Source organism: Phacochoerus africanus, chromosome 3 (assembly GCF_016906955.1).
Source record: "Phacochoerus africanus isolate WHEZ1 chromosome 3, ROS_Pafr_v1, whole genome shotgun sequence".
NCBI lineage: Eukaryota > Metazoa > Chordata > Mammalia > Artiodactyla > Suidae > Phacochoerus > Phacochoerus africanus.
Window position 1 is genome coordinate 5,859,879 of NC_062546.1, and position 26,057 is coordinate 5,885,935.

General features: G+C 48.7%; 1 long non-coding RNA gene across 1 annotated transcript; it reads left to right on the forward strand.

Annotated features, from left to right (window-relative positions):
* Nucleotides 1-18,993: 18,993 nt before the first annotated feature.
* Nucleotides 18,994-21,583, forward strand: LOC125122029 (uncharacterized). Its single transcript, XR_007133681.1, has 4 exons — nucleotides 18,994-19,084; nucleotides 19,468-19,531; nucleotides 20,067-20,234; nucleotides 21,095-21,583. It is a non-coding gene; the product is annotated as an uncharacterized LOC125122029 (long non-coding RNA).
* Nucleotides 21,584-26,057: the final 4,474 nt, after the last annotated feature.

Below are 26,057 nucleotides of genomic sequence, written 5' to 3' on the forward strand. Positions count from 1 at the left end.
TTTAAGTGTTATAATAGCTTGGTTGTGATGATGGTTACACAACAGGATATGTTACAAAATTCACAGAACTCTACACCTAAAAAAGGTGGATTTTATTGTTTGGAAATTATATCTCAATAAAACTGACTTTAAAGAAAAAAAAAAGTAAATCCAACTCATGATTGTGTGTTTTTTGACCCTTGTAGTTTTGGGGGGGACAGAAGGCAGGTAAATTCAAACTCATTATCATCATTGAAAAATGAGCAGATTTCATCTAAAACTGTATTATGTCTACTCTTTTTTTGGATAAATCCGAGGCTAGAGTAACACTGAGCTCCTCTCTCTCACGTGACCAGGGTCAGCTAGCTCTTACGTGCAGCCAGTGGGAAACAGAGCATGAACATGAGTTGTCCAGCTTGCCCCAATCTCCACCACTCTTGATTACCTCTCTGCCTCTGAAGCCCAGCTCCTGCTTTTTTTTTTTTGGTCTTTTTAGGGCTGCATCCGAAGCATACGGAGGTTCCCAGGCTAGGAGTCCAATCAGAGCTGTTGCTGTCAGCCTACACCAAAGGCACAGCAACACCGGATCCTTAACCCACTAAGCAAGGCTAGGGAACGAAACTTGTGTCCTCATGGATACCAGTCAGATTTGTTTCTGCTGAGCCACAATGGGAACTCTACCTCCTGCATTTAAGGCTATCTGTCTGAGGGCGTGTAAGTGTGTGACTCTTGCTTTAAACCCTGTATGCATGTTAGCTTCAAAAAAAGAAAAACAAAAAAAAAAAAAACCTCCATAGCACGGACCGCTGGATGCCTTCCCATTATCCAGTGTCCCTCCTCCTCTCTAACAGAAATCCTGAATCATCAAAGCCCAAGGGGAGTTTGGCTGAAGGACCACATTTTAATGCCTCCTTTGCAAAGTGTGTGGCCATTGTTATATAAGCAGAAGTCATGGGGGTGGCACCCATGAGAGTCTTTTAAGGGGTGACTCAGCTGGATGGTAGCCCTTTGGCCACTCCCCATTCCTCATTCTTCCTGACTGGGATATGGATGAGATGGTTGGAGCACTAGCAGCAATCTTGGGACTAAAGGAAAAGGCCAAAGGAAGCACAGCCACTTCAGCTCTGGGACCAGTGAGCCTGTAACTAAACGCCAGCAACTGTGCATCCCTGGACTTTAAGTGGGAAAATAAACCCCAGCCACAGCTGACTCTAATTTCTACCCGATCAATAGTAAACAGGATTGGGTTTGCTGTGTTCCAAGGATGATTCTAAGACTTTGCAGATAATAACTCACTACCTCTTCCACAATCTCAAGTGCCACTGCTTACTCACTTTACAGACAAGGCAACCAGGGTGCAGAGCCCAAGGTCACACAACTGATAAGTGGCTTGAGGTAGTGGTTTTTCTGTAGCCCTCTGGGTCCATAACTCATGTGCGCAGGATACTTGAGTCCAGGCGTGGTGAAACAGGAGAAGCTAGTACAGCTGGGTCAGACTAGCTTGCCATTTGGATCTCCCAATAACCTGCCCTGCCACCATGTCACATACCCTCTTAGTTTCTGCCTCTGGCAATGCGGCTGATCATCCAGGCTCTGGTACCCAGACTGTTATGAGGCTCCTCCGAGGTACCAAATTTCAAAGCACTTTTTTAAAACCACTGTGTGCTATGCAAATAGGAAGCAGTATTCTCCCTCAACCTCACTAATCACAACAGAAATGCAAGGCTCCCTCCCTGCCAACACCCCAGCCAACGTTCTCTGACGGGTGGTCCACACTCTCTTCCAAACACATTTGAGGGAGTTCCCGTCGTGGCTCGGTGGAAACGAACCCGACTAGGATCCATGAGGTTGTGGGTTCGGTCCCTGGCCTCACTCAGTGGGTTAAGGATCCCGTGTTGCCGTGAGCTGTGGTGTAGGCCGGCAGCTGTAGCTCCAATTAGACCCCTAAACTGGGAACCTCCATATGCCTCGGGTGAGGCCCTAAAAAGCAAAACAAAACCAAAACACAAAACAAAACAAAAAAACAAAAAACGCATTTGCTCCTGGACGTCCCAGTTCCACCACAAGAAGACGGGCCTCATAGAATTTCCCGCAGAGGACTCCTACCAGATACTTGAAAAGTCACTGTGGTGGACAGTGTAAGGGTCCTGGCTCCCAATCTGCAGCTCCACGGACCCCAGCGGCCAGGCACAGCGTGCCTGGCTCCTAAAGGAAAGGAGTCGGGGCCCGGCCAGTGTGTGCTTTCCCTAGCTGGGGGACGTCTACGGTTTTAGCTGGCCCATGACCCCCTCTTCTGGGAACAGTGCCTCCAGATGCCACAGCACAACCATCCAGGTGAGACTCACCGCCCCCGGCTCCGGGGGCAGACCACTGCAATGAGCTCAAGGATGGGCACGTGACCCAAGTCAGTCCCTCGAATTTTTGTGCTATTCTGGAAAAGATGTTTCTTTCTACAGAGGTTGCTAAACTGTTCACTGTAAACCTGGAGTTGCTCAGGAACACCATGAAAAGAGCCTGCCTGAGAGAGAAACCAACCAATGGAAAGCGGAGAGGAGAAATGGGGCAGAGGGGTGGGGGTGGGGGCCAAGTCCTGCTGACATTGTTTGAATCCCTAGACCCAGCCATTCCTGAACCCCCTAATCAGAACATGAGTCCACACAGACACAGAGAACAGACTTGTCATTGCCAACAGGGAGGGGCGAGAGAGCGGGAGGACGGGGAGTTTGGGTTAATAGATGCCAACTATTCCATTTAGAATGGATGAGCGATGAGGTCCTACCCTACGGCAGAGGGAACTACATTTGGTCTCTTGGGATAGACCATGATGGAAGATAATATAAGAAAGGGATTGTATATATATATATGTATGACTGGATCACTTTGCTGTACAGCACAAATCGGGACAACATTGTAAATCGACTACACTTTTTTATTATTATTATTTTTAGGGCCACATCTGCAGCATATGGAGGTTCCCAGGCTAGGGGTTGAAATGGAGCTCAGCTGCTGGCCTGCACCACAGCCACAGCAACACAGGATCCGAGTTGCATCTGCGACCGACACCACAGCTCAGAGCAAAGCTGGATCCTTAACCCACTGAGCAAGGCCAGGGATTGAACCGGCATCCTCATGGATACTAATCAGGTTCTTAACCCACTGAGCCACAAAGGGAACTCTGTAAATCAACTATAGTTTAATAAAAATTTAAAAATAAAACATGAATCCAGAGTTATTCAGACCGAGGCTCAAAGCCAGCACCTGATACTTATCAGCTGTGTTATGTGGTGTGATGGCCTTTCGCTGTTTCCTGTCCAACAGCCATCCCCCTTCTTCTAATAATAGTGTCTACTTCCTTTGGAGAAACCATTCCACTCTTACTTTTGGTCCATGTGGCGTGTGGGGCTTAACCTTACTTCCTGGAACCAGGGCAGATCAGTGAAGCACAATGATTGGGTCACAAATGGGCACAAGATTGGCTGGACCAATAGGTGTCAGTCCCCGGAGTCTGGTTGGGTACACGGTCTGCTGAGTTTGCCAGGCTACAAACTGCAGGAGCTGCTGGTGGCTGAGAAGGGAGCAGCGTGGAAATCGTGAAGGGACAGAGAGAGATTCATGTCCCTGAACTACCTATGAGCTGACTTTCCAGGGTCATAAGCCCATCTATTATTCCCTGGGTTTTTTCCTTCCAGTTTCATTGAGATATAACTGACATTCAACCCTGTGCTAAGTGTAAGGTATACAACATAATGACTTGACATTTGTATACAGTGCAAAATGATGACCACAGTAAGTTTAGTTAATATCCATCAGTAACTCATGCAGTTACAAAAAGATTTTTTTCCTCGTGATGAGAACTTTTAGGATCTACTCTCTCAGCTACTTGCAAATACACCACCCGGCAGCACTAACCACTGCCATCCTGTTGTACACGACGGGCCCTGGAGAAGTTTGTACTTTTGACCAGTGGAGCTGGAGCTGAGGAGTAGCTGCCAACCTTCATCCGTCCCTCCACCCCTGACCCCCACCTCTGGCCACCACCAAAGGCTGCTGTTCTCTGTTCTCTGCTCCTATGAGTTTGGTTTTCTTGATTCCACTTACAGGTGAAATCAGACAGGATTTGTCTTTCTCTGTCTGGCTTCTGTCACTTGGCGCAATGCCCTCCGGGTCCACCCATGCTGTTGTCTTCTTTTGTCTGCTGGACCCAGTGTGGGTTCACTTTCCGTCCTTTGCAACCAAGAGTCTAGACTTGGATGGCTTTCCACCACCCAGCTAGACACCAAGCCCCTTGTCGGCAGAATGAGTCACGTGCTCACATGCACACCGGCTGCAGACTCTCTTCCGGAGCTAAGCTTCGGCCCTCCCCGCTGGAGGCAGGGAGGAGGCAGCTGTGCCCAGGGGCCCAGAGGACAGTTAAGGACGTCTTCCTGCCGCATCAAAGCAGAGACTGCAACTAAATGTGTCGGATTTTGCTTGAGGGGATTCTTCCACGGGCAGAAGCGGCAAACGTTCAAGCAGCAAACCTCCCTGTGTAAGAGGTCACTGTGCACGCAGACCTGCCTGGACAGGCTGCCACTCATTAAACACTGGTCTTTTCAGGTGCTGAATAGGATTCCTTTATTTGTGGCTTTTTAAGGGGGACACACCCTTTTCCTTCTGGCTGTGCCCTTCCTTGGATTAAGTCCTTTGGCCAGCTTCAGATAGCGAAGCAGGGGATTGTGACCTGGCCCGGCTCAGCTGGGGATGGACTGAGCGCTCACAGATGCTGTGGTCCAGAATAGCCCATGATGACCATGTCCCAGCATTGCCAACTCGTGGCCCTGGAGGGCAATCCCAGCCCAGAGCTCCTGTTCTTCTGCAAATTCTCTCTTAAGCCTTTAAATCTGAAGCCAGCATCATTCACACAAGAATCCTTATTTCTGCTCTCTCTCTCTCATAAAGCAGAGACCTGGCAACATCAAGCACACATGCCCAGGAGTGGAGCTGGAGCTGAGGAGTAGCTGCCAACCTTCAGGGGGCAAATGTACCCCAGCTGGCCACGTGCCCCCCTCAGCCTGCCACTGGGAATTTGGATCTGTTGTCTAGATCCAGCCCATTCCAAACTCATCTCATCCCATTCAGCCGCACACCCATCAGGCTCAGCCATGTTTCTCCAGGCTGTTCCTTAAACAGCCCCAGGGCCTTTGCACATGCTCCCTATCTGGATTACTCACCCCCCTGGTGCCTCCTGTCGTCAAAACAGGTTGCTGCTTAAATGCTATCTCCTTAGAGAGACTCTCTGACGCTCCGTTCTCTTCTTTTTCATTCCTTATCTTTTAGTTAGAGTCTAGTCACAATGTTGCACCAATTTCTACTGTACAACAAAGTGACTCGGTTTATATGCATATTCTTTCTCCCACCTCCCCCTTCTTTTTCTTTTTTGGCAGCTCCACGGTAGATGGAGTTCTTAGGCCAAGGATCAGATCCCAGCTGTAGTTGCAACCTATGCCACAGCTGAAGGAACACCAAATCCTTTAACCTACTGTGCTAGGCTCAAACCTGTGTCCTGGCCCCGCAGAGATGCTGCCGATGCTGTTGCACCACTGCAGGAACTCCTATATATTCTTTCCTTTTTTTTTTTTAATATTCTTTTCCGTCATGGTCTATCCCAAGAGATTGGATATGGCTCCCTACATTCTTTATATTATTGTTTGTGTGTGTGTCTCTTTTTGCCTTTTTTGGGCTGCACCTGCGGCATATGGAGGTTCCCAGGCTAGGGGTTGAATCGGAGCTGAGGCTGCCGGCCTACGCCAGAGCCACAGCAACGTGGGATCCGAGCCACGTCTGCGACCTACACCATAGCTCACAGCAATGCCGATCCTTAACCCACTGAGCAAGGGCAGGGATCGAACCCACAACCTCATGGTTCCTAGGTGGGATTTGTTTCTGCTGTGCCATGACAGGAGCTCCTCCCTGCCTTCTTTACTTGTGGCTTCTATACCTCTTCTGTCCTTCTTTCCTTCCTCCTTTCTCTCTCTTCCTTCCTTCTTGCCCTTCCTCCGATTTTTCCTCCTTATCATTATCAGAAGCACTAAAATATACGTTTCCATTCATGTCAGCCCACTAAGGAAACACTCAGTCGTCCCCTTCTGCCCACCCACACTTATCTAATAAAAGCAATAAATTCCACTCTTACAAGGAAAGTTGCCTTTGCAAAAAAATCTCCAGCTTTTCTCTAAATCGCCGCTAGCTTCCATAGGTGCCCAGAGCCTCTGCACTCCCCAGATTGAGTCGGGACCTCTATGGCAGGGAGATCTCCTGAAGACTTCCAGCCCCAGAAACAAGGCAAGGGACATTAGCATCCACAGGCACTTTCATGCCACACCCCTTTCACCAGAGAGCCAGCCCCTTTTCCCAACCAAGCACGTCCAAGGAAAAATGGCCTCCAACACCCCGACCCCTGGCCCTCTGCATTGTCTTCTCTCTGAAAACAACAGGTGAGGCTCCCAGCTGTTCTCCCGCCACCTCAGGAGACGGAAGACCCCCAGGGTTGGCATGGGTGGGGGTAGCAGGAGGAGACTCAAATGGTGAAGCGTGAGGGCCCCCTTCTCAACAGAGCTCTGTCTATGTCACTCTTATGAAAGGTGAGCGGTGACCTCACCATCTAACCTCACCCTCTTTCTCTCTCAGCCACACTCTCCTGTCCTGACGCAATTCAGAGGCTGTGTCCACATCGGGGAGGGCTTGCCAGTCCACAGGGATGCCAACATGCCCTTCTGAGCCTCCCACTGCTGCCAGGAAGCCAATACAATGGCCTTAGCTCCCTCCACGTGTCACAGCCTGCCCACAATGATGGCAAACTCCAATTTTCTTTCCCAACTTTTTATTCCAAAGAAGGAAAGAGAATGGTGACTGCAGCCAGAGCCCCGGCATCCCCCACCCCCCCACCTCAGACTCTGAGGCTCACTCCCTCCTGGAGAGGGGGTTGGGGGCCTGAGCTGGGTGCTCCCTCTCCTCAGAGGCCACCCTGGTCCTCTGGGGTGGGGTCCACCCGCCAGCTCCCGGGCCCAGCACACGCCAGAATGACTCCTGCGTGAATCACCGTCCTGGAAAGTTCAAAGAGGTGGCTGGGACAAGTCCACCAGAACTTGCACAGCCGACAAGAGCTGCTGTGACAGCTGCCCAGTGAACACAGGGAGCAGAACATGCCCGTGAGCAGTGCCTGGGGGCCAGCAGAGGGGCAGGAGCAACACATGCTCACCTGGGTTCCCTGGACACCCACCGACCTACCTCAGTGAATGGGTTAAGCGGCAACCCCACCAACGCTTATGTCCACCCAAAACTCAGAATGTGACCTTATCTGGAAATAAGGTCTTTGCAGATTTAATTCTGGTAAAGACAGAAATAAGATCATCCTGGAGCTCCTATTGCGGCTTAGCAGGTTAAGAACCCAAGTAGTGTCGTGAGGATGCAGGTTTGATCCCTGGCTTCACTCAGTGAGTTAAGGATCCAGCGTTGCCACAGCTGCAGCATAGGTTGCAGATGTGGCTCAGATCCTGCATTACTAGGGCTGTGGCGCAGGCTGGTAGCTGTACCTCCCATTTGACCCCTGGCCTGGGAGCTTCCATATGCTGCAGGTGCAGCCATAAAAAAGAAAAAAAATTTTTTTAAAAAGAAAGAAAAAGTAAGATCATCCTGGGTTAGGATGGGCCTTAAATCAAACGAGAGTGTCTTTCCAAGAGATAGAAGTGGACACCCAGAGACACACAGAGGGAACGGCCTTGTGAAGATGGACACTAGACTGGAGAGATGTGGCCACAAGCCATGGAGCTCCAGGGACTGCCAGCAGCCCCCTCAAGCCAGGGGAGAGGCATGGGTGCTTTTTCCCTCATGGTCTCCAGGAAGAGTCAACATTGCCAATACCTTAATTTCAGGCTTTTGACCTCCAGAACTATGAGAAAATAAGTTTCTGTTGCATTATGCCACCCCAGTTAGCGGTAACTTGCGGGGAGTGAAAGAATATTACTCTGTATTTTTCTGTGGTATAAAATTCCCTTTTAGTGGGGTGGGTAAGGGTCAGCAAAGTTAGAGCCAGAACCAGCCCAAAGTTTGGCATCACCAATATCCTTATCATCCCCATCATCATCACCACCACTGTCGCCGCCACCACCACCTTCACCACCACCATCACCACCATCACCACCACCATCACTTTCCATCACCACCACCATCACCACCACCATCACCACCATCACCTTCCATCATCACCGTCACCACCATCACTTTCCACCATCACCGTCACCACCGTCACTTTCCATCACCACCTTCACCACCACCACCTTCACCATCACTATTACCACCACCACCATCACCATCACTTTCCACCATCACCACCTTCACCGTCACTTTCCATCACCACCTTCACCATCACCACCTTCACCATCACTATTACTACCACCACCATCACCGACACTTTCCACCATCACCATCACCGTCATCACCACCTTCACCATCACTATTACCACCACCACCATCACTGTCACTTTCCATCATCACCGTCATCACCATCACCTTCCATCATCACCACCTTCACCACCATCACCTTCACCATCACTATTACTACCACCACCATCACCGACACTTTCCACCATCACCATCATCACCGTCATCACCATCACTTTCCATCGTTACCACCACCGTCATCATCACCACCATCACCTTCCATCATCACCATCACCACATCACTTTCCACCATCACCGTCACCACCGTCACTTTCCATCACCACCACCATCACCGTCACTTTCCATTACCACCTTCACCACCACCACCTTCACCATCACTATTACTACCACCACCATCACCGACACTTTCCACCATCACCATCATCACCGTCATCACCACCTTCACCATCACTACCACCACCACCACCACCACCGTCACTTTCCATCATCAGCACCACCAGCAGCAGCATCACAGGTTATCACCAGTGAGCACGTACTACATGCTACATGCCAGGCACTATATACCTTCTCCAATCTTCCCAGTGATGCTACAAGTTAGCTTGAATTGCTTCCATTTGCCAGGCTAGGAAACTGAAACATTAAATGACCTAATCTCTGGAGTTCTGAGCTCAGCCAGCCAAATCCCCCTTCTACCTGGGTACCAGTTATGTCACTTCTGGCAAATTCCTAACCTGGCTGATCCTCACAGCCCACACAAGGGTGCCCATTTCCCAGAGTTCTCATGGGGGTGAATGAGATGATGAATATAAAGCATGTGGCCTGCACAAATGATGCAGTTGTCGTCATGGTCTTGCCCCATCAGCTGCCAGAGGAGGAAGGGGGGTTCTTTTTGTCAGCAACCCCACATCGAATCCCTTCCCACCCTCAGAAATTTGAATCTAAGCAAATCCCCTACCCCAAGGTCAGGACTTGCTACATAATTTCCAGGACCCAGTGCAAAATGCAAGTGTTAAAAATTATTAAGAATTTCGGGGGAGTTCCTGTCGTGGCTCAGTGGTTAATGAACCTGACGAGGAACCATGAAGTTGCGGGTTCAATCCCTGGCCCTGCACAGTGGGTTAAAGGATCTGGCATTGCTGTGAGCTGTGGTGGAGGCTGCATATGTGGCTCGCATCTGGCATTGCTGTTGCTGTGGCTGTGGTGCAGGCCATCGGCTACAGCTACAATTCAACCCCTAGCCTGGGAACTTCCATATGCCATGGGGTGTGGCCCTAAAAAGACAATAAATAAATAAATATTATTATTAAGAATTTCCAAAAAAAGGAGTTCCCATTGTGACGCAGTGGAAACAAATCCGACTAGGAATCATGAGGTTGAGGGTTCGATCCCTGGCCTGGCTCAGTGGGTTAAGGATCTGGCGTTGCTGTGAGCTGTGGTGTAGGTCGCAGATGCGGCTCAGATCCCGCATTGCTGTGGCTCTGGTGTAGGCCGGCAGCAACAGCTCTGATTCGACCCCTAGCCTGGGAACCTCCATATGCCGTGGGTGCAGCCCTAAAAAGGACAAAAGACCAAAAAAAAAAAAAAAAAGAATTTCAAAAAAACCCCTACTATATGGCACAGGAAAATCTACTCAACAGCTTGTAATAATCTATATGGGAAAAAGAGAATTGGTATATTTATATGTATGACTGATTCACTTTGCTGTACACCTGAAACTAATACAACCCTGTAAGTCAACTATACTCCAATAAAACTAAACTAAAAAAAATAAAAAGAATTTCAGTACACTGGCAACAGAGCATTAACCGAGCAGGGGGACCTGAACAACTGCCCAGGCCACACACCCACGAAGGTGGCCCTGCCCAAGGACTCTGCTGACCTTCGCAGTTGCACACAAGACTCTCTGCCATTGCTCCGTGTGCATGGGGGACGTCCACTTTTTCTCTGTGACCTGCACCCAGGACGAAGGCCTGGGCTGACGCTGCTGGGGTGAAAAGGAATCTGCCTGAGTGGCTGAGAGCAGAAACATCTGGCTCGCCGTCAGGCTGTGGAAGCTGGCGCGAGGGTAGAACCACTGATGAGACCATAAGACCTCAGCAAGCCTGCCACACACCCCACTGAAAAATGTAAGTCAACACTGATCCGGCCTTTTCTACATGGGGCTTCAAGCCATGGCCTGCCTAATCCTGTATTTGATTTGGTCTGATTAATCGGATCTGACACACAGCAAGGGACAGTGGGTGAACCCCAACCCTGCCCCTTTTGAGGGCCACATTAAACTTGCTATGAAATCCATGTGAAGAAGTAGCCAATACGGGTTCTGCAGTTTTTACCCAAACAAGGAGCACAGCTGCTAAGCAAGAAAAAGGAAAGGCAGTTGGGGAGGGAGGCATCGTGAGCAAATACAGGCTCCCAGCCTTGGGAGGTCAGCAAGAGAGTCAGGCAGGCAGACCGTCACTAATAAGAAACTGCCCCTTATTGAGTTCCTTCTACTTATCCAGGCTTTGGGCTGAGGCAGGAGCTAGCAAATGTTTTCGGTAAAGGGCCGGATAATGAACGCTGCAGGCGTTGTGGGTCCCACGGTCTCTGTTAGAACCATTCAGTTCTGCTGTGATTGCAGATAGCTGGAGTGCTACACACCACACCTACACGATGAGGGGAGGTGTGGACCACTAACACTTCATTTACCAAAGCAGATCACAGGTAGGTTTCTTCCACGGGCCGTAATTTGCTGACCCCTGGACTCAGGGATTTAGATACAGTTTGTCATTTTGTCACCTCCCCAACGTATGCTTCCCACCTCCCTGCCACACTAACACCTCCCCCTGTCCACACCCACCAGGTCTGTTGGTCCACTGCTACAAGCCCAGCACCTAGAAAAATACATGGTTAGCAAGGATTGATTAAATGAAGTAAATATCTCATCCCTGACTTGCAGATCAAACAACTGAGGCCTAGAGAAAGCAAGTACTGTATGCAGATCAAAAAGCTAGAAAAAGAAAAAAAAAAAAAAAAGCTAGAAAAAGGAGTTCCCGTCGTAGCTCAGTGGTTAATGAACCGACTAGGAACCACGAGGTTTCGGGTTGGACCCCTGGACTTGCTCAGTGGGTTAAGGATCCGGCGTTGCCATGAGCTGTGGCATAGGTCGCAGACGCGGCTTGGACCCCGCGTTGCTGCGGCTCTGGCGTAGGCCTGTGGCTGCAGCTCCGACGGGACCCCTAGCCTGGGAACCTCCACATGCCGCAGGAGCAGTCCTAGAAAAGACCAAAAAAAAAAAAAAAAGCTGGAAAAAGAACAACCTAGTTCTTCAGAGATTTTGCTCGGGGAATTTGACATTGTAAAACATAGGACATGCACATGCAAATGCTTACGGAGGCCAAGCAAGTAATGGGAATGAATGAATGAAGTGCGCCCGGGGAAGGGGGATAGGGAGTGGTGGGGACCATGGCAAACTAGAGGCTTACATTCTGTTTAAAGGGGCCGCTGCTCCTCAGCTCCTGCCAGTCAGGACCACATGCAACTCTGAGGCCAGCAGGGTGAGAGCACATGGTTTTCCTGGAGAAGCGGGAAATCCATGCTTTCATGTGAAGTATCCCAATTCTTAAATGTTGGCAAACATTTGGTTTTCTTTTTTCCTAAACTCTGTGCTGGCCAAAGAAAGCATGCCATTGCTTTGTGGCCTCTGGCTGAAAACCATTAAATACTTGAAAAGTTTTTTCCATGAACCTTTCTTCTTCAGGCACCCATCGAGCTACAAAGCCGGCCTTTGGTTTACTGGATGCACAGAATTAGAAACTGGCACCAAGACCGAGACATTTGCTCCAGAACATTCTCCCACCCTCTTAAGATGTAGAGAAACCAGAACCAAAGTCACATTCTGGTCATGAAAACAAGTTCCCCGTTCTAGTTTTTTTTTTTTTTTTTTTGGCCACATCCACAGCATGCAGAAGTTCCCAGGCCACGGAACAAACGAGGCTACAGTAGCCACCAGAGCCACAGCACTGACAACACCAGGTCCTTAACCCACTGAGCCACCAGGGAACTTCTCCTTCTCTAAGTTTTAACTTTCTCCTGAGAAGGCAGATAGGGACCCTGAAAATGTGGAAACCCCTGAAATTCCCTCTTAATGAAGCCCACACCTACCTGGGGCTAACTTCACAAGAAACTGGATGCCATCCCATTTTTCCAAGTGAGAACATCTGTGCTTTATTTCTGCCCAATGCTCCTCCCCAACTCTGGTAAGTAACTCCCTCCGACCTTTGGGCAGCTTGCCCCTCCTTCCATGTGGTTCTGCTTGGGCTGCCAGTTATACACTCCCCCACCATGCCATTTAAAGACAGACAGTAATCCAGGCCTGGCCAACAACAATGCACTATCTCCTTGGCTATTCTGATTGGCCTAGGCATATGCACATGATCCATGCCGGACCAATCAGAGCCCTGCCCTGGGATTTTATAAGCAGACTCTGAGAAAGCCAAGCTCTCTAGTGCCTCTATGCTGGCCGTAGGCAAAGTTGTCTTGTGTGTGAGTCTGGCTTACTCCATGTCTATGACCTTCCCCATCTTTGCCCAGTTGCATTAAGGAAGGCATTCTGTAGAAAAATGTCAAGAGGCCAGAGAAAGAGAGAAAAGAGCTTAAAGAGAGAGAGATGACAACGTATGAATCCACGAATCTATCTTTGTGTTTCCAAATGCTATGAGCCAAACTGTGTCCTTTTTTTGCCTTTAATTAGTTTCAATTGGGTTTTGTCCCAGAAACCAAAAAACCTTCCTTCTAAATGGCCCATCAGTGCTAATAATAGACTAACTCTAGCCTGTTCCTCTGAGGGAGTTCAAGATCAAAGATGTCAATTCCTTCCAGAAATCAATCTCACAGAAAAAATTAAAGAGAGATGGCCAACTCGCGGGGTCTCACGTCAGGGTTTTTAGAATAGTGGGACTCCCTAAATACATCCACCAGAATATTCCTAACTGCAGAGAGAAAAGCAAATACATTTTCTTAGGGTCTGGATGATCTGACTGGAGCAGCCTTGATGTTTTTTTGAAGTCTTGTGTTTTAACTTAAAAATCTATGAAAAAGTCTCTCATTCTATTCCATGATATACTGATACCTGCATCAAATTGTCTTAAAAGGCTTTCTAACTAGCTTTGAAAGACATGCCATGTTTCAACGATGGCTGTACCCCCTGGCACATCACTACCTGCCCCAGACATGACAGCTTTGGGAAGGAGGCAAAAAACTCTCCTGGCTTTCAAGCCAAGGAGCAATGCCAGACAGGACCCCAGGGTTATTCTCTAGAGCCACTCAGATCTGGCCTACACTGGCATGCCCTACTCAGCATGCCCACGGTTAACTGGCACACCCTCTTATGGAGGCAGTCTGATGACACCCTATTATCATAAAAGGGAAGGTCTCATCATGCCAACTTAAGCTAGTGCCCTGGGAATGCGAGCAGCCTCCACTCCAGCCCTGCTCCCCAATAGCCTGTGTGCCCCAAGTTGAAAAATATGCACCTTCAATCAGATGTGTAAACACAAAATATCAAAATGGCATTACTCGTTGCCATCTATGTGCATCAAAACTATGTCTCCAACCCTCCCTGAGTGCCCACTATGTAGAAAGCTCTAGAGATGCAAGTGAACGGAACACAGGGAGTCTCCAAGGAGATTCCAGGCTCCTGAGCCAGCAGTGAGCATGCTTGGAGACGCATGGTGGAGACAAAGTTGTTGTTTAGCGCTGAGGAGTCCTTGCATTCCACCTGCCGAGCACTATCTATATTTAGGGTACAAGATTTGAACACGAAAGGCACCCACTTGGAGGCAGGGGAGAGGGCTTCCATTCTGAACTCAACAGGATGCTCAGCATGGGTGGGGGGCTCAGGAGCTTCCCCTCTGCAGAGAAACACAGGAATGATCCCTGACCTTCCATCTCATTTATTCAACAAAGTTGATGAAAATGTATTAAGCACCACTGTGTGCTCGGCACGGTTTTATTTTTTTTTGTCTTTTTTTTGTCTTTTGTCTTTTTTGTTGTTGTTGTTGCTATTTCTTGGGCCGCTCCCGCGGCATATGGAGGTTCCCAGGCTAGGGGTTGAATTGGAGCTGTAGCCACCGGCCTACGCCAGAGCCACAGCAACGCGGGATCCGAGCCGCGTCTGCAACCTACACCACATCTCACAGCAACGCCGGATCCTTAACCCACTGAGCAAGGGCAGGGACCGAACCCGCCACCTCATGGTTCCTAGTCGGATTCGTTAACCACTGCGCCACGACGGGAACTCCTCGGCACGGTTTTAGACACTAGGGATAGAGAGGAAAATAGGACCAAGTCCCCGCTCCCAGGGCGAATGCACTCCAGCACTAGAACACTACACTAAATACTCACAAATAACACGACAGTACTCCTGTAGTGCCCACCCTGCACCCAGCTCAGTTCTAAGCTCTTATTCATTCAGTCTTCCTAATAACCGTGTTTTACTATCATCCCCATTTTTGTAGTCAAGAAAACTGAGGCTCCGAGAAGTCAAGTAACTTGGCTTGGGTTACAAAGCTGGTAAAGTAGCAGAGCCACGTAACCAAACGTAGAAAGTCTGGCTCTGGGGTCTCCCGCTCAGCACCACCGCTGCTCCTCTGCTCACTACGGTGATGCTAACGGTTTGGATCTCTTGAACTGCCCTTATGCCCCAGCACTATCCTAAGCACCTCACAAATGTATCCAGAAGGCATCAAGCACCTATTATTTCCCAGGTACAACAATTCTATGAGAAAGGCTTATTATTTCCATTTTGAATGCAAGTAAACGGAGAGTTATAAAGGATCAGGAACTTGCCCAGACTCTCAGGGCTGGTAAGAGGCGAAAGGAAGACGAAAACCCCAGTGCTCATGACCCGTGCACTTGACCGTTTAAATATGCACCCTGCAGCCTCCCCAGGATATAATTTTGGTTATCTGGAATGTTTAAACAGACCCAATGAATATTTAAACAAATCATCCATATTAAATTTTGGGTTGTTGCCCCTTAATTATGGCATCTCTGTGCTCTCCCACTCCGGAAACTGGTATTTTCTTATTTGCTTGCCTGGAGGGCCACTAAAATGAAGATCAACACAGCTCAGAGAGCAAATATCAATTTTCACTTTTTGAAAACAACCTGGTGTTGCCTCTGGGATAAGGCGGTGCCTTTTGCTCTGAGCTGGAAGAGGAAAAGAAAGAAAAAAGAAAGCATTTCTTCAGTGACTACTCATGCTTTCTCTGCAAAGCGTTCCTCTTCCCTCCCGGCACTCGGAGCCTGGCAGCTGCGCAGGCTGCATCCTTCTGGGCTGTTGGCCTCACAGGCTGAGAAGCCTGAGGGTGAAGGCAGTGGGTAAGCAGGTCCTAGAGTCCCCGAGGAGGGGGACACCTTCCTTATCCGCACATTCCTTTCCACACAGCCCCACCCTCTGCATGCTCAAACGAGTTCCTTGGCCACTGTCACCAGGTTGGGGAGACTACTGGGGCATAGACATCATCATCACAGCTGACAGTGGCAGGGAATTCCACGAGCAAGACATCCCAGGTCGTGGAGTTCCTTCTGCCAGACATGCTTTCCTCCCATGTCCCTGACCCCTCTTGTCTGGCTAGCTTGTGCTCATCCTCCAAATCTTAACACCCTGCCTTCAACACTCTTTCCCCAGATTTTCCCATGAGGATCCTACCCCCCATTCAGGGCTCTGCTTAAGAGGACCCTCCCCAGAGAGGGGCGCCTCCCTGGAGGGGTCCTGCCTGGTCCCACCCGAAGTAGTCCCCCCACCACCACTTACTCTGCTTTATGTCTTTGAGCACTGACCCCTGTGTGACATTATCTTGACTCTTTCCACTCTGCCTCTCCTCACAAGTCACAACGAGGAGCACTCGCTCCTCCCCAAGCCCAGGGATCTTGCCCATTTAGCGGTTAACGGTACACCTTGCTTCCCTCTCATCTAAAACACCCCAAGAGGTAGTTGACCCCAGGCTTGCTGGAGCTTTCTCACTTTGTGGAGGAATCCAGGGAGCAGCAAGTAAGAGAGAATAGGTTCCCTTCTTGCTTGAAGTAGTCCTGCATGGAGCAAACCAAAACCCAATAGACTATGGAGACCAGAGGAGGAGGCTCTATCTGCCTCAGGCCAACTCACCCCAGAAACCACACTCTCCAAATTTTCTCAAATCCCAAGGCAGTGGAGGGCAGTGGAGGGCAGTGGTTAGGGAGCTCTGGAAAAAGAACACAGGCTTGGGTGCCAGCCCCAGCACTGCAAACAGCATACCCTGGGGAAGCCATATGGTGGCTTCTTCTCTACAAGAAGGCCTTAGGGAGGATGAAGATAATCAGTAACAGTGCCTAGCACATAGTAAGCCTCAATACACCACGGGCATCGACAACAACCATGAAAATCCCTGTCTCAGAGGACTGGAGGTCTTTTCCCTTGAGAAGTTCCCTGCTTTCTTCCATTCCCCCTTTGGCTCTGCCTTTATGAGAAACTTAAATCCGATGCATTTGGTTGGCTCTCCTAGAACTGTTTCAAGTCTAGTTTGTTAAGAGCTATTTGAAATAAAATTTGCTACTGGAATTGGGATTTGTATCCCAATTTCGTTTTTGTATCTTTTTCCCCCTCTCTTTTCCCTTCTTTCTCATATATATAACTTTCTTAAAAGAGAGAATTCACGTATGGCCAAGGAGAAAAGAGTAAAAACCGTCCAGCCTCCAAACTGCAGCAGTCAGAACTGTCCCCAAGTTCAGGAGAAAGGGGTGGGCTGAAAACGTGGTGGAGCACTGGCTTGAGGGTGCGTGTGGCGAGTAAAGGGATGCGGTGCTAGCGAGTTGCGGCAGAGAACACAGGTTCAGGCCCAGAAAAGCAGAGCTCCACATGGCGGGGAGGAGCCAAGATGGCCCTACAGATACTCCCTCCACTCCTGTGGGCCGGCTGCACTCTTCCACATGGGGAGGTGGCACCTGCAGTCGGGTTGGGGACCTTATATGCCTGCAGACATTGGCAGCTCCCTGACGGCAACCACTTCCACCTGCCTAAGCCAATCAGAATGTTCCCTCCCGGCCTTCCACCCCAATTGGTTCAAGTAGCCCAGACCTAAGCCAATCAGCATGTGGCATTCCCCTGGCCAGGGCATTGGTCAAAGGTGGTCCAATCAGCATTTAGCTCTGGGCTTTCCCTCCAAAGCGGAAGCGAACTCTCCCTCTTCCCCTACCTCATACTTGAGCTCATATACTCTATAGGAATATAAAACGTAGGATTCATACCCAAGTCCGTCTGTCTCCAAACCCCATATAAACTATGCTGCCCACCACGCCACTGCCACAATTACACTTGGTACAGAAATGCTTTGGGACCTAGTCAAAAACATAAGATACACCCCAAATGATAGCGGGGATAGTGGTAATTTGGTTAGATAATGGATGGTTGGTGTGGGCCTGTTTTTGTTTTGTTTTCTTTTTTTTCTAAATAGTTTCAAAGAAACAGTCCAATAACAAAACAAAAAGGTGAAAGCAGTCAGAAACTTTACAAAAGTCTCTTGAAAATGCCCAAGGGAAGGATACTGTTAGAGTGATGAGCAAAGTTCTTTCACGTTCCTTAGTATCTCTGTGCCTCTCGGAATTTTTCTTTCTTGGGTTTTTGTGGATCTATCTGGAAGAAGTCATCTTTCTCTTGAGGTTGCAAAAAACCTCTATGAGCCCCTGAAGGCCACCTTATAGTCAAGAAAACAGAAAGGAGAGAATACTTGAGGAAGTGAGAGAGAAAGACTATTCCAAAGACAGAGGAGAGGGAGAGAGAAGGCTGGTGACATCACTTAAACCCATGCCTGAAGGCAGATTTACCTCCTGGATATTCTCATTTACGGGAGCCAAAAAACTGTCATTTTCGTTTAAGCCAGTGTGAATAGGGCTTCAGTTAAAAAAAAAAAAATCAAGAAAAAGGAGAACAACTCAGTAATAATACCAAAGGTTTCCTTAGCTGGTTGTAATATAAGGAGGTCATGAATTTCATGTGTATTTGTTGCTTTTTTCCAATGCTATGTAAAATGCGCTTTAATCAGTTTTGTAACCAAAAAAAAAAAAAAAAGCTTTTTTTTTTTTTAAAGGTAGAAACTCTTCCTCTTCTTCGGAGCAGCTGTTGAGCTCTTTGCTGAAAGCCTGAGGCTTGAAATGTTTGAAACCCACCTCTCAGTCGCAGGACTTGTCCCCAAGTTCCCCTTCCCAGCGTCTCTCTGGCCTCAGTTGCTCCACCTGTAACACAGCAGGTATGATCTCTAAGGGAGATGGTGCAACTGGAGGCTTGGGAAGCCTCCTGAGTCCAAATTAATTAAAGCATGGAGCAAGCTGCAGATGAAAGAAGCTTGTAGAACTCTTCAACAATCCTAATAAAGAATTTCCCCTTCAATTACAGGATAATTTTCTTCTCACGGCATTTGCAGCCATCACCAAGCAGTTTTCTGGGCTGCTTTCCATGTGGCTGGACCAGTCTTTCTGGAATTCCTGCTTTTTTTTTTCTCTCTCTCTCTCTCTATAAGAGACTCTGAGGAAGGCAGTGGGGATGAAAAGAAAGGAAGGCAGCGGGTACAATTTAGAAACAGTCATTCCATGGGATGTGAGAGGCTGCTGGAAACAGAAACAAATGGAGACGACGTTCATCACGCAGCTGGTAGGTTCCTGTACATCCTGGTAGAGACGGATTTCCTTCAGTTCTCTGCTGCCCCTCCAGCCTCTCCCTTCATCCTTACACAATACCCCACATGGGCGGTCGTCACTTCCAGACGAAGAAATCACAATCTTTCCCCTCTGGTGGTCTCTGTCCTTGCTCCCCTGTGCCTGAAGTGCACCCACCTCAGCACACATCCATCCCTGGGCTAACCAGGTTAATGAAATCCTTCGACTTCAGATTTCAGCTCCTCAGTCCTTCTTCGTTCTTTCCCTGGCCTGCCCCAAAGAGATTCATGGCACCCCAAAGGGCTTCAGAGCACAAAGCACGCTTGTAATCAATTAATGACACTTCACTGTTTGTTTCTTATCTCCGACCCCTACTAGCCCTGGGCCCTGTGAGGGCAGCTTGCTACTGCATCTTCAGGGCTTGGCACATGGCAAGTGACTGGTAAGTACTTGAAAAGGTAAATCTTTAAAAGAATTTACTGGGCATCTAGTCAAGAGGTCAGCAAGTTTTCCTAAAAGGCCAGACAGTACACATCTTAGGATTTACTGGCTAAGAAACTGGCTAAGTTCTGTAGGTTCTCATGTAATCACTGAAAATGCAACCATTGAAAAAAGTCTAAGAGTTTTCCTAGTTCATGGAGCTGGCCCATGGGATGTAGTTTGCTGACTTTTGATTAAGTATATGCCATGCCCTCTGCTGGTTTGGGGGCGTGGCAGAGACCTCTGTCTGCCTCTTAGGGTGACCATTCTCCTCTTCAGCAGGAGCAGAACATCTGCACTTCAAGTGGGCACATGGTCTCTTGGAATAAAGACTACATTGCTCAGGCTTCCTTGCGGCTAGGCATGGCAGGCAACTAAATTTACCCAATGAGATGCAAATAGCAGTGTCATGTGAAAGCCTCTGGAAACCTTTCCCAAAAGGCACCTAGCACATAGATTCTTCTCAATTTTTTTCCTTGTCCTTTTCTCTTTCCTAGTGGTTAGAATGTGGACGTGATGGCTGGAGCTCCAGAAGTCATCTTGGTCCATGAGTTACCCTCAGGAATGAAAGTCTTGTGTAGTGGTGCAAAAATACAAAAGGGTTCACTCCAGTGAGTGCTGGCCACACCAAACCTGGATCCGCTCCCTGCTGACCTTTTAAGCAGGTGAGAGACAGAAACACTTCTCTTGTCCAAATCTCTGTGATTTGGGGACTTTAAACTCCTAGCAGCTCATTCTAGTCTTAATAATACAGGGGAGAGGGGAGAAGGATACCAAAGTGAGTAGAAAATATCGCCTTCTCCATTAATAGCTTAATTAAGAAGACAAATGGGCACCTATCTCTAACTAGTGGCCCCAAATACTGTAAGTGGCCAGTACAAGTTACGGGGTTAGCTCTCAGGGGTCAGGGAGGCTTCACAGAGGTAGTTCAGGAAGTCCCCCATGTGTCAGTTGTCATAAATCAGGGGGCTTATGAGACAGACACGTGTGTGTCTCCTAAGGATATTCTCTTACATAACCACACTGCAGTTCTCACACTATTTAGGGTGAAATAGTCTATATAATGTACATATTAGCACATGATAGCACATGACTATTCCATTATCAAACCACATAGTAGTACACATACTATTACCTAACATACAGTCCATGTCCCCATCCCCCCAGTTGTCCCAGTAAGGTCCTTTGTAGTCCCTTGCCTGGCACCTAGCTGTCATATCTTCTCAGTCTCCTTTCATCTAGGACTCTTCTGCTGTCATTTTTGATTTCTGTCATTTGCAACATGGGCATTTTTGAAGAGTCCAGGTTAGTTTTTTATAGAAAGTCTCTTAATTTGTATTTGCATTTTTTTTAAAGCATGAACTGCTGTCAATCTTTAAAAGTCTTACATTTATCTTAAAACCTGAAGGTTTGCTGTTGGTAAGGAGTCAGGAGAGTGTGGCTGGATATGAGGGCCAATGGCTCCTTGAGACAGAGTTTGGGCTTTCCTGGAAACACCAGTCACCCCCACGTCTGGTACTTACAGACCCTGCTTTAAACGAAGGACCAAATCCCATGAACACATGGGCAGGAACCCTGGAGGTCTGAGAGGAGGAAGTCAAAACCTATGGTGGCTGGAGATTCAGCTGAGGACGGAGGAGCTGGCACCAGATATGGCCACAGACTCTGCAGGGCACAGTGCAAAACAAGAATGTGGGGTCCCTTGTTCAAGAGCTGCTAAGAATCACCACCACTCCAACCCTTAGAAGACTCGGAATGGGTTCCTTCATTATATGGCTACCAGAAAGCCCTAACTCCTCCTCTGCTGCCAAACAGGTATCCTAAATGACTTAGTTGAATTTGACTTTTGAGTATTCTACCTTTCGCTTAAGTTCATTGACAATACATGTGGATACACATTAGAACTCTTCATTGACTATGTCATGATGTGTTATTTTCAAATCCAGTGGTTTTCAAAATTTTACTGCAGGTGTGGAGATATATGTAATGTGACCTAGCCAAAAAAAGAGCTAATAAAAATATATAAGGCAGGGGCGGGGCAGAGGGGTAAATAAATTAAGAGTTTGGGGTTGGAGCTCCCTTCGTGGCTCAGCGGAAACAAATCTGACTAGGAACCATGAGGTTGCGGGTTCGACCCCTGGCCTCACTCCGTGGGTTAAGGATCCGGCGTTGCCATAAGCTGTAGTGTAGGCTGCAGATCCCGCATTGCTGTGGCTGTGGTGTAGGCCAGCGGCTATAGCTCCAATTAGACCCTTAGCCTGGGAATCTCCATGTGCCGCGGGTGCAGCCCTAAAAAGACAAACAGACCGAAAAAAAAAAAAAGAGTTTGGTGTTAATAGATACACACTACTATATATAAAATAGATAAACAACAAGGACCTACTCTACAGCACAGGGAATTATAGTCGATATCTTAAAATAACCTATAATGGGAAAGAATCTGAAAAGAATAACTAAATCACTTTGCTGTACCCTTGAAACTAACACAACACTGTAAATTAACTACATTTCAGTTTAAAGAAAGACAATAAAGCTGAAAAGGCAAGTATATGTACATTATTGCTGGAATGATATAAGGAAGGAAGAAGGAAGGAAGGAAGGAAAGAAAGGAAGGAAGGAAGAAGGAAGGAAGGAAGGAAGGAAGGAAGAAAAGAAAGAAAGAAAGAAAGAAAGAAAGAAAGAAAGAAAGAAAGAAAGAAAGAAAGAAAGAAAGAAAAAGGAAAGAAAGAAAGAAAGAAAAAATTTCCAGATGGCAACAGCAGAGCCTTCAACCCAGCACCGGGCCCTTCTGAGACGTGAGCGCTGTGTGAATGTCTGTCCATGAAGCCGGCCCAGGTAACAGATCACAAATGGCCTTAAAAACCAGGCTAAGAAGCCTAGTGAAGAATTCTAAGCAGGAGAGCTCCAAGCTCAGGAGGGCACTGCAGGAGTTGATGATGACGAAAGCTTCATCCTCGAACACCAGAGCTGAGCGTCCCCCTGGGGGAGAGCCAGGAAATGAGCTCAGGAAACAGGCCAGCTGCTGATGGGCACGTCCAAAGGACCCCAAGAAGGCAGCTCCCACTTGGTGCTTAAGACAAGAATCAGAAGGAAGGTGCCCGGCCGTGTGTCCCATATTTGGAGCCTGCCGCCGGCCCCTCACAGCAAGCATCCAGACCGTCCAAGTGCACCAGCCCTCAGAGAAGACGTAGCGACGGGCAGACTGGGCCCCCGAGATAGGAGAGGACTTGCCGGGGTCGCTGCTGTCAGCGGACTGGAGGACGGGAGGTGCCTGTGGTGAGCACACCCGTGGTCCCCCAGGTTCTGCTCATCCCAGTCCTCTTCATGGCATCTCCCCTGCGCCTTGCCACCTACAGTTGATTCACTTATTTTTCTTTTAAAATGACTTACTTTAGGGACTTGAATATATATATATATATTTTTTTTGTCTTTTGTCTTTTTTGTTGTTGTTGTTGTTGTTGCTATTTCTTGGGCCGCTCCCGCGGCATGTGGAGGTTCCCAGGCTAGGGGTCTAATCGGAGCTGTAGCCACCGGCCTACGCCAGAGCCACAGCAACGCGGGATCCGAGCCTCGTCTGCAACCTACACCACAGCTCAAGGCAACGCCGGATCGTTAACCCACTGAGCAAGGGCAGGGACCGAACCCGCAATCTCATGGTTCCTAGTCGGATTTGTTAACCACTGCGCCACGACGGGAACTCCTGAATATATTTTGAAAGGGAAGTTCCTACCACTGCTGCTAACCAGCATCCCTTGGCTTTCTGGTGACTGTTAACAAAACGAATACAACAAAATCAAACAATACTGTTAAATCCTAGCCAGACAAGCAGTGTCAGCTCAAGGGTCTAAGTTTCAGGCCCTTTTGCTTTTTGTTAAAATTAAAAATAAATAAACAAGGAGAAAGATGAGCAAGTGATAGACATGAGAACAGACTAACCCCAAGCTGAAATTGTCTCCTTGATACAATGGGAAGAATTGGAAAAGATTTGAAAATAAGAATAACTCTCTAGGAGGTCCCACTGTGGCTCAGGCGTAACGAATCTGACTGGTATCCATGAGGATGTGGGTTCACTCTCCGGCCTCACTCAGTGAGTTAAGGATCTGGCATTGCTGTGAGCTGTGGTGTAGACCGGCAGCTACAGCTCCGATTTGACCCCTACCGTGGGAACTTCCATAAGCCACAGGTATGGCCCTAAAAAGAATAAAGAATAACTCCCTGTTTTGACGGAATGCAATGTCACTTTTTTTTTTTTTTTTGGCCATACCCATGGCGTGTGGAAATTCCTGGGCCAGGGATCAAACCTGCACCGCAGTTGCAGCAACGCCAGATCCTTAACCTGCTGCGTGGCGCGACAAGGGACCTTCCTGCAGTGCAATGTCACTTCTTACCATGCCTGTAAACCACCTAAAATGACCTCTGATGGACTCAGTCGTGTCTGACGCACGTGCTTTGAGAAACATGGGTCAAGGTAGTGGTTCTCAATGCGTGTTCTGCAGGATCACCGGGGAACTTACTAGACGGCCAGACTTCCAGGCACTGCCTGAGACTTTGGAGTCAGAAACCGGGGTGGGCCTGGCAATCTGTGTTTTAACAAGCCCTCCAGGTGATTCTAAGGCACCTCAAGGTGGAGACCCGCTGCTCTAAGCCCTGAAGGACAGCAGTGACATAGCCTGTGCCCCATCTAGGACCAGCTCTCGTCAGGAAAGAGGGGAGCCCTCTCTGTGAAAGCTGTCTCTGCCCACAACCCAGAGGACAAGGCAGTGCACTCAGCTCAGAGGGCTACACTGCAGCCTGGGTGAGCCAGGTCTTGGGGGCTCAGCACCTGCCCAGCAGCACCAAGAAAGCTTTGCACCAATAGATCTGCCATTATTCGCGACAACAGTAACAGAACGAGCAACAGTCTGGGGAGGAGAGGATCCCTTCTCTGCAGGCGTCTGTGTTGTCTGACCTGTTACAGTAAGAGCATGTACCCCTTCGGAATTTTTTTAGAAAAAAATGAGTAAAAATAAAAATGTGATTTAAAAGAAAAACATACATTGGAGTTCCCGTCGTGGCGCAGTGGTTGACAAATCCGACTAGGAACCATGAGGTTGCGGGTTCGGTCCCTGCCCTTGCTCAGTGGGTTAACGATCCGGCGTTGCCGTGAGCTGTGGTGTAGATTGCAGACGCGGCTCGGATCCTGCGTTGCTGTGGCTCTGGCGTGTGCCGGTGGCTATAGCTCCAATTAGACCCCTAGCCTGGGAACCTCCATATGCCGCGGAAGCGGCCCAAGAAATGGCAAAAAAGACAAAAAAATTAAAAAATAAAAATAAATAAAAGAAAACATACAAAAGAGTATACACGCGATCATTTGTAAAATTAAATTCATACGTGTTGTTTTGTGTAGAAGTGTGTGGATGTCTATGTGTTTGCATAGAAAAACCTCTGTAAATAGACACCTTTAAATGCAAACACAGCTATGGTGGCATTTCTTTACATTCTTCTATTGTGCGATCCTTTGGGCTTTGGGTTTTGTTTACCAGAGGCATGCATTTTAGTTATAATTTGGCTATATGAGGAGTGGGTTTTTTTTTCCCCAGGGGACACTCGGCAATGACTGGAGACGTTTTTGGTTGTCCCCACTGGGGGACAGGGGATGCTGCCACTGGCATCCAGGAGGCGGAAGCCAGGGATGATGCTAAACACGCGACAGCGCACAGGACACCGCACAGCAGGGGAGGATCTGGACCACGCTGTCACCAGGGCCAAGGCCGAGAACCCCGGTTCTAATCAGACGGCGGCAAGAAGGCACGTTCCATTCTGAGGCCCCACAGCTGCTCCTCACCAGCAGTTCACCCCCCGGCCGCTCGGTTCACCTTCGCGACAGCGTCCTGAACTGGAAGTCACCCTCCCGTTTCAGATGAGAAACCGAGGCCCAGAGAATTCTGTGCTTTGTCCCCGTCCCGCCGTCATGCCCCACCCCCATCCTGACCCTGAGGAACTCTGCCCCGCAAAGGGACCCCCGAGCATCCGTGGGCGCAAGCCCCCCCTCTGAGCCGAGCCCTGGGGGTGGAATCCTGCAGACCCACTTCCCGGGGCTCCCCAGCTCCTCCCAGGGACTCCCAGTGTCCTTGCCCTCTGTAAAGAACAAGCCTTTGATGTCAGCTTCCGGGTCAGCACTAACCCCATGCCATCCCGGATTGGTACATGTGCCCCATCGCTGTGGACGTGCTCCCCGGTCAGCAGCTGATAGGCCTGGGGTGCTGTCAGCCACCACCTCTGACTTGTTTGGGGCTTAGGTTTCTTAAGGTTCACAAGTATCTCAAAAAAAAAAAAAAAAGTTTTAAAAGGAGTGGCTCAGTGGTTAACAAATCCAACCGGGAACCATGAGGTTGTAAGTTCCATATCTGGCCTTGCTAAGAAGATTAAGAATCCGGTGTTGCTGTGAGCTGTGGTGCAGGTCGCAGACGCAGCTCGGATCCCGAGTTGCTGTGGCTGTGGTGTAGGCC